The sequence below is a fragment of the Mugil cephalus genome, chromosome 2 (assembly GCF_022458985.1).
Source record: "Mugil cephalus isolate CIBA_MC_2020 chromosome 2, CIBA_Mcephalus_1.1, whole genome shotgun sequence".
Lineage (NCBI taxonomy): Eukaryota > Metazoa > Chordata > Actinopteri > Mugiliformes > Mugilidae > Mugil > Mugil cephalus.
This window is the reverse complement of record NC_061771.1, coordinates 10,587,351-10,596,746: the sequence shown is the minus strand read 5'-3', so window position 1 is coordinate 10,596,746 and position 9,396 is coordinate 10,587,351.

The window sequence follows — 9,396 nt, the reverse complement described above, 5'->3', positions numbered from 1 at the left end:
GTTTACTTCATGAGCAGGCATGACAGCACCTGTCAGCCACACTTAGCCTAGTGCACATCAATTATTCTAAGTAAAAATAAAGTAAAAATATAAGTTCAGGGAGATTATGTTGCAACCAAGAAAGAGAAAGAAACAAAAACTGCTCTAATTGTTTGTTTTGCAAGGTGCCATGTAGGTGTAGATTTCCAAGATTTTTTTAATTTCCCAAGAAAGAGATCTGTCCAGAAGTATGTAAACATGGCACCACCTGTTTTCACAACTTGTTGCCTCATCACCACATTCTCACTAGAGACAACCCAGACATGAAACTCATTTCATACACAGGGAGAGAAGTTAGAAATTCTGAAAATGTGACTCTGTAAAATGGGTTCTGTATTTACAATAGCAAAAACACAACTGCAAAACAATTTTGCTGAAATAAGAATCTCTTCAAGCTGCAGGTTTTCAAACTGTAAAGTAAGTGAAAACTTCTTGAACAAATTTCAAACAGATTTCGCGGCTGTTTTTGCTGCTTTTGACAGTTTTCAAATTTGGCACAACATTGATTCAATAGAGCTATGTCGACACGCTCTCCTATCTTGTGTTACAAAGTGGTGTGACAAGGTGTGATAGACCAGCACTCGCTGGTTAGCACTTCAGTAGATATCTCTGCAATGCAATAAACAGACATCTTTGACACTGGGTGAGAGACGGGGTACACCCAGGACAGGTCGCTAGTTGCTTCTAATTATTGACATATCCAAGGCTGCAATAATGCCCCCAAGAAAAATACACATTGCATTTAGTTTATTGTAAATAAATTCTTGTAATGAACACCAGTATATGAAGGGTTTTAATTTTGAAATTAATCAGACCTTTGGTTTATGATTAGAAAGTTGGTTAAAAGAATCATGTAAAAAAAAAAAAAAAAAAGCTTAGCTCTCTATTCACCACAATAGACCAGTTAAGGTCAGACACCGCTCTGATCCACCTTTTGATCTCCCGGTCTGTCCTACCCTCACTCGCGCGCAAGAACACACCTTTGCCAAATATGATAATAAAAAGCGTAACTCATGCTAAGTTATCAAAAAATAAATAAACCAGAAAAGGAAATATTTGTACATACATGTACTTTGCTTGTATGTTTCACAGAAAGATGTTATGTAGCTGGTGAAGTGAAAAATCAAGAATTTCAGGTACAGACAAATCAAAACTCGTTGAATAGGCAGAAGGCGTCCCCTATCAATCATTTTTAATGACTTTGTAGCTGACAGTACCTGACAGATTGTTATTTCTTGGTGAAGCAAATTGCTTGTGTAAGGTGTTCAGGTGAAGGTATTCAGAACCTATTCACAGCGCTTCACTTTTTCCACATGTTACAACCTTATTCCAAAATGGATGAAATTATTATTTTTTTCCTTGAAATTCTGTACACAACACCCGTGGAAAAAAGTGTGAGATCTTTGCAAATGTATTAAAAATGTATTAAAAACAAAAAAACGTTTTTGTTTTGCATTCATCTTTGCTGCACCTCTCAAGCCATCATTAGGCTGAAACATCAAACAAACACATCAGAGAGATAGCAACAACATTAGGTGTGGCCAAATCAACTGTTTGGACCATTCTTGACAGTCGGCCAGACCAAGAACATTCTCCAGGAGGTAGGTGTGTGTGTGTCAAAGTCAACAATCAAGAGAAGACTTCACCAGAGTGAATACAGAGGGTTCACTACAAGATGTAAAGCATTGGTGAGCCTCAAATACAGGAAGGCCAGATTAGAGTTTGCCAAAAAAAACATCTAATGTCCCTTAAAAAGTGGGAGGCACATATACAAACTGTTGTAATTCCTACACCGTTCACCTGATTTGAATGTAAATACCCTCAAATTAAAGCTGAAAGTCTGCAGTAAAAGCACATCTTGTTTATTTCATTTCAAAACCAGTGTGGTGGTGTATAGAGCCAAAAATATTAGAATTGTGTTGATGTCCCAATATTTATGGACCTGACTGTAGGTGTTTGTGACATGGGGAATGTCAGGGACGGTATGGCCACTCGGAAAAAGAGACAGTAATCTAAACATTTGTTTTATTTGTGTTATTTAGTTAGTTTTCTATAACCCTGTACGCTTTGTCTCGTCAGTTTGATATGATTTCCCTTTGTGGGTTGAACCTCCAACTTTGTAGTAGGCAGCTTTCTGCTTCCTGGCCAGAAGATCTCTATCACAGATATAGGGGAGATGCTTACTGGGGGCGCTTGATTTCAGGTTGCCTCATTACTATCCAGTAGATTACTATGTATTTAAAATTACAGCATGAAATGCTGTCTAATAAACTACAAACTAATGAATGCATTCGACTTATTACATAGGGCCATTATTTCACAAATATCTTGTATCTTTTGTGACATGTTGAATATTTTGAGTGTGTCTGATGTCTAGTATGTCATTAGGGCTGACTTACTAGACATTAGACAGCTGCAGACCATGTCTAATATGTCATTAGCCTAGGATGTTGTGTTGTTCCTGTCCTAAATACTTTTTTAAAAAAGATATATTTATATACTGTACTTGTACCTAGACCAAAAGCATCAGGTACTGCTTCTCTTGCCCTGCAGTAGCTTTCTAATGTGATTTCTTTGCCGGGGACAAGAATGCATACCAATTAACGCCTCACGTCAGACACAATCAAAACTGAGTTCAACAGTGCTCCGACTGTCAGCAAACCATCAAAATGGTGTGTCTAAATCTTATTTAGTTCAAGCATATAGGGAAGTCCTCTACTGTCTTCGGCACTGAGCTGCTAACACTTTTGAGAAATACTTTCCTGTTTTCCCTGCACTGTCATTATCATGTCATTATGTAATCACCTCCGTGACAGTCGACACAAGAGTGCACCAGTAGAGTAAATGAGCACTGGAAACCTATAGTTTAATCAAACTCAGGCAATCTGGCAACTGAAACAAAGGAGGAGAGCTGTAGGGGACTGATATCAGGGTGGAACCAGGTAAGCTGACTAGGGAATTGGAAGCTGGTGAGGTTGATGTTGCAGACTGAGCAAGGGGAGAGATTCTGAAGAAGTGGAAGTGGCACATGAACACAGAATGAATGGCTGAATAATCTACCAACAAAAACACACATGCCATATCATATCTGAAACTGAGTGAACCTCTTCCTCTTTTTCATGTCTCTGTGTCAGCCTAAAGTTGTATGTGGACTAGGCTCCACCACTAGATTGCAAACACTGCAGCACAAGCTGTTCGTAAAAGAGAGAAATTCCCACAGACTCTCTGCACTGATGCTAACTTGCACGTCACTGAACACCATGTTGCTCACCTTCTTCACTGGGACAGGGGACAGGATGTTAATGCCCTCTACTGTGATGTGATGCTGTAAATGTCTGAAGGGGTCATAATCTTATGGTGGTCTACACTGAATGGGTGAGCGCATCGGTCGGGCACATTTGGGGTCGGGGTGGGGGTCATGTGTCGATACAGACCTCTGTATTGGCTGTGTCTGGAACCCTTTTTGTCTCTCCTTCCTCCTCCCTTTGCTACTGGGCCTTGTCACTGATCTAGCTAAGGACTGCTGTCTTAAAGCGGGACCAAGTTGGTGGAGCGGGTTGTCCATGAACCAAAGGGTTAGTGGTTTGATCCCCCGAGTGTGCCATATGCCGAAGTGTCCTTGAGCAAGACACTGAACCCCCAGTTGCTCCTAGTGCAACTGGCACAGGTGTGTGAATGTGTGTGTGCTTGTGTGAGCGAATGGGTGGATGTGTCTCTGACTGTCACAGCACTTTGAGTACCTTTGAGTAGGTAGAAAAGCGCTATATAAGAGCAAGACCAATTACCATATTTACCTTTTGATTAGCTGATATTTAACTTTTACTGCCCAAATTGAGTGAAAAACAAAAGATCAGTTAATTTACTGCTATATTTTATTATTTTATCAAAAAAATATATGTTTTTATGATGATGGTTTAATATTTTTTCTCACCTGAGAGATTTCTTTTATTCTTAAAGGTGTACTGTTGCAAGTGAGTGCTTTGTCACGTGCAATGCTACATGTGCACACAGTTTTTAAGAAACCTTTAATTTTCTTGATTTATCAGTAACTCACTCAAGTTTAATAACCTCCCTCACAATAAGAAAGTCTCCATCAATATCAAACTTGACCCCTTTTCCTGAAAAAAAATCATGTAGACAATTTGCAGGCATCAAGTAATTTTCCACTGTCCCAAAGCTGAAGCATGACTCCACTCCAACGAGAAAAGTTGCGCCTTTCGAATGTTAAGTCGTTAATATCAAGCTTACAGATGTGTTTGCTTCGTACTTCCTTTCCCTCTTTGTTGTGCAAAGCATAAGTTAAAGGAAACAAACCATTGTACACACTGCAAACAAGAGAGCAAGAAATCTATTCATATGATAAGTAATGGAAAATCCCCAAAAACTTCATCTATCATTCATCTGAGCTTCGTACAGGAAGGCAAACATCAATCAGTGCATTAGTCCCAACAAATGAAAAAATGGTCAAAGATGTGGCTCTGTGGGAAGAAGACAATTATTAACATGTGACAGTGTCCACATATCACGCAAATCAGCCACTTAATTAATTAAACTTAATTAAACCCCTTTAAACCCTGTTAATATTTGGTAAAACAACAGGTTTGTCACCGTTTCTAAGCCAATTTACTTTGTTTGTAAAATAGTCGTGGGGTTGAGGGTTTTTCCTGGATGTCCCAACAGACATGCTGTGTTGTCGTTAATTCTGGGTAAAAAAAAAAACAAACAAAAAAACAATACAGTTCTTGTACTGGGAGTTGGATCGAGCCTGCCATGTACTTACACTAATGACCTCTTGCAAAATTGCATTTAAATGAACCGCCGTCATGAATGTATTTTGTTTTGTACCAGGCTGTAAAAACTGTTCTGCTGTAAAGTTGGACATTTTAACAAGGAGATATATGGGCATTTACTCTCTTTTGGAGAGAGCCTCTAGTGGACTGCATTTATTGTAAACTGCACTGCATTGCCAAGCCAACCTTCACCTTCAATGTCTGGGACCTTGTGGGAAACGTATCCTATAAGTTGGTGCTGTATGTGTCGTAACGTGAGGGTTTGTTTGTGGTTGATGGGTCACTCTTCATAAAATGAGCAGGATGGAGATGGATTTCTTCTGGAACAGTCTCAGCACTTCCTGAAACCCTCTAGTCATCACCTGACTAATGCCGCCGACCAATTACAAACTAACTGGGTTTATACCAGTAAATGTAAAAGAATCAGAAAGGGCAGATTGACCAACCTATCTTTGCTGCTTCTACATACAAGCAATATTGACCTTTTATATACTTAGTGGTGGAGTATGGGTGCTTTTAATATTTTTGATAGTCAGCTTATATGTTCGTTTTCACCTTTTATGTTTCATGTCTGTGAGTTTTGTATTCAAATAAAGAAACCTGACCCTGACCCTGAATACACTAATTTTAATATTTAAATGTGTATGTGTGTAATATGTATGTAATAATTCTGCAAACAAAAAAGTGTAAATAGCTACCTTAACACTGTAAATGTATTAACAAATTAACTGAAATGCATGACTTTAATGTAAATGACTGTATCTGCACTCCTGACCCTTACGCATGACCCGCATACTTCACAATTCGTGTTTTCACAGAACTTGTCGGCCAACGTCTTCCCGAACAGCTTTCATTTTCCTTTTAAACTCTCAGTTTTACATATATTTAACTTCTGTTCAGCCTGGTGACGGTGTTTGATGGAAGCTGTGGAAGTCATAGAAATTCCTGAACCTTGACTCATGAAAACCAAAGATTCCTTGTAAATTAAACTTTGGCATTACATCAAACTGAATACTTATCCTCACAAATGATGGAAAGGCAGAGGAGGAGACAGGGCTGACACACACTGTGAGGTTATATAGGTATATATATATATATATATCTTTCATGGATTTAGTTTATTAGCTTGTTTTGGGATTTTTGTAAGACTTTTTTTCCTGCAAGCTGTGACATGATAACCCATGATGTCCCAAGTTAGGGTGCACTCACACTTGGCGGCTGTAGCCAGGAGCCAGAATGTTAGAATTAGAATATGAGTGTGGCCTCTCTCTACCTGGAAAAATATTACATGCAAATGCATTTGGATAGTGCTATAACCAATTAGTGCCACATTGATTTATCTCCACAGTGCTCATGTGATGATGTCATTAGTCACAGTTACTCAATGGTTTGATTGGCCTGGTAGATCTTTGCTGGATCATGTTCGGTTGCCATAGAAAATGTGTGGGCAGGGAAGTTGGTCTGGTTCCCAGGCCATGCCTTGCATCTGGTGTTATTAAGCATGATCATTAAGCTGATCGGGCATAACATTATGACCACCTTCCTCATATTGTGCAGGTCTCCCTTGTGCCTCCAAAACAGTTCGGACTCATCAGTGAATGGACATTGTCTTCTGAGGGTGTCCTGTGGTGTCTGGGAACAGAATGTTATTAGTGGGGGGCCTTTGTGTGTGTCTGTGTCAGGCTGCATCCTGTTACAGGGTGGGTGTGTCTGGTCTGGTGTCGAGGGATACTACGTGTCTAAGTAACATCCACATGAATGCCAGGCCCAAACGTTTATCAGCAGAACGTTGTATTGTCACTAGATGGTCGATGTTATTTACTTCTCCAGACAGTGGTCAGTGACTACATAAGCCTTAATGTGAATTAAATTATGAACTACACTGCACCATGCTTTCTTCAACACAAAAGGTGTTACTGTACGTTTATACATGGACACGGTACAAGGCCATCGTGATTCATGTGACAAGGCTGATTGATATTAGATGAAAAGGATAGATAGAGCCAGCAATCAATGTATTCACTGTAGAAAGGCTACAATATAGCGAGCTCATAAAGTTACTGTTCTTCGCTGACCAAAAATTCTGTCGGTTGGATATTTTGTTTGACGGTCGACATTTGTTTTCAGTGCTCTTTAGCACGGTGGTTTTGTTCGTACCATGCAGCAAAGCAAGGCCGATGTTTGGAAACCGCAACATTTGATACTTAGACACATGGTAAAATTTAACATTGCCCTGTGCTCAGAGAAGATATGAGCGAGTAGACTTTTAATGACAGTGTTGCAGTTGTGTTACGCAAGCTGTAACAGAAGTAGCATACATCTCAAGGTGTCATTTTGTGGCATGGTTGTCATACTGGCACCTGGGAGGAGACTCGTTGTGTTTTCTGTTGTGGTTCCAATCGTACTGTCATGGAGAAAGAATGTTGAATGTCACTTTTATATTTCCCTCAGACATTTTCCTGTTGTACCTGATGACAAGACAAATCTCTAGATGCATTACCTCAAAGAATACCTCTGTCGCTCTTTTGTTCATGTCTGTTTTATGAGTACACCAAATTCAGAGTATGAAGAGATAAAGTTGAAGGAGAAATGCCTATGAAAGATTCAAGATCACTTTATCACTTTATTGATCCCCAAAGGGAAACTGTTTTGTCCAGGCAACCCAAGATAAAAAAGATCATATATGAGCCAGACATAGGCATAAGAATAAGAGTCAAAATAAAATAAAATGAAATAATCTTAAAAATAGAATAAGAATAAGAATGAGGTAGTAGATCTAATAAATACAGAAAATAATATACAGTCCAATCTACAGTCCAATTTACACAGGATACACAAGCAATTATGCACAGACATTTTAACGTGTCTCAGTCTCGAAGTGTCTCAGTGTGAGGTTGTCCTGTGTGCAATCAACCAAGCCATTAACCATTCGGGGGTTGTGTATTCTGATGGCTGTGAGGATGAATGACCTCCTGAAGCGCTCTGTCCTGCATTTCAGTGACAGGAGCCTTTGAGCTTTCCTGTCCAGCCAGGGTGGGGTGAAGGGGGCGGCTAAAGGGGGTGACTAAAACCTGTTCGGGTGATTGGTAGGAGACTGATCGCATCTGTTGCAGTTTGAATAAATGTGTGTCTAGATTAGGTCCAGTAGGCTCAACTCCCTCCATTGGACATTAGGGACCCTGACTCTTTCACAGATAGATGTGGGTTTAGTCGTGTTGTGAATAGTATGGGGGGCTTTTTAAGAGATGCTGTTGGGGACTAGGAATCCATTTGCTCCAAACACAGCCTAGAATGAAGCAGTTCACTTTACCCTGCAACTATTGTGTCACTTGAATCTCCACAAATGTGATGTGGAATTAATCGTACAGCATTATGTCTCCTTATGACTGGGTGCTCAACCTGTTGCAACCTGACACCTGACAGTAGCTCTCAAGGTTTGCTCGAGTGCAGACGCCGAGGTGCAGAGTGTGTTAAGCTTTGAACACCTTGGCTGACAGCGTGGTGTTGAAGTGGTTAATACTGCTACCTCATGTCCCGCATGACGTTTTCTGTATTCTCTTGTTTCCTCTAACAGTCAGAAGACATACTTGTTATGGTACCAACCACAATGACATCAAAGCACTACAAGCAATGACGGGCGAACGTTACTCATCTGTGAACGCCGTGGAAAGACCACTGTCAGCGACCGGCTAGCTCGTACATTCCGTGCCTGTGCCGGAGAGGAAGTAACTCTTCATGCTAGCAGGTAACAGTGGTCTATATTTATCATTCAAAGGGGGAAAATGGAAGAGCCACTATTAGCTGCTATGAAAGCTGCAAACCATACAAACCCTCTATGGGTGGACACGTTTTTATCCCTCGCTCAGCGGACAAGGAAACACCATATGATGGCACGATACGTGCCACTGTTGCTATGCAACTGGCCAAACAACCACATCACCTTGGACACTGTTTTTGCCAACTGCTAGCTAATTCTAAGTTTATTTTGCTAGATAATCATTTTAATCTGATCTAATTTGATTAGTTTTTTTTCTTGTGTTTACTTTTATGTGCAACAAAGCTACGATGACAAAGGAATTTCCCTCGTGGATCACTAAAGTCTGTCTAAGCCTAGGTCTGTACTGAATATCTGCATTTAGGACATCATTCATGCATCAGCAATAAGAAGAAAACTTCAACGGCTTGTAGGATGTTGAAAAATGGCCCTTACTTTATTGCGTGTTTCTGTTAATTCTGCCATTGTTCTGCTCACATTTGAAGCACACAAAACAGCCACGCTACACATAGGAAAACACACAGGAAACCTTCATACCAGATATGACTTAGATATACTGATGTTTACTTCTCTGTGAACAAAAAGTCTAACGTTTCCTCTGTGATCTGGTGTTATATAACTTACATGTCAAGACAACATTGTCAGAGAATGATCCCCTTAAACTTGACTCTTCTCCCCGCGAGTACAAATTGCAGGCCATAAATCACACACAGGCGAAGCAGTGTGTAAAGACAATGGAATGTACTGGTTACAAAGATTAGCAGTTGTTAGTGTTGTCACATTCCCAGAAGA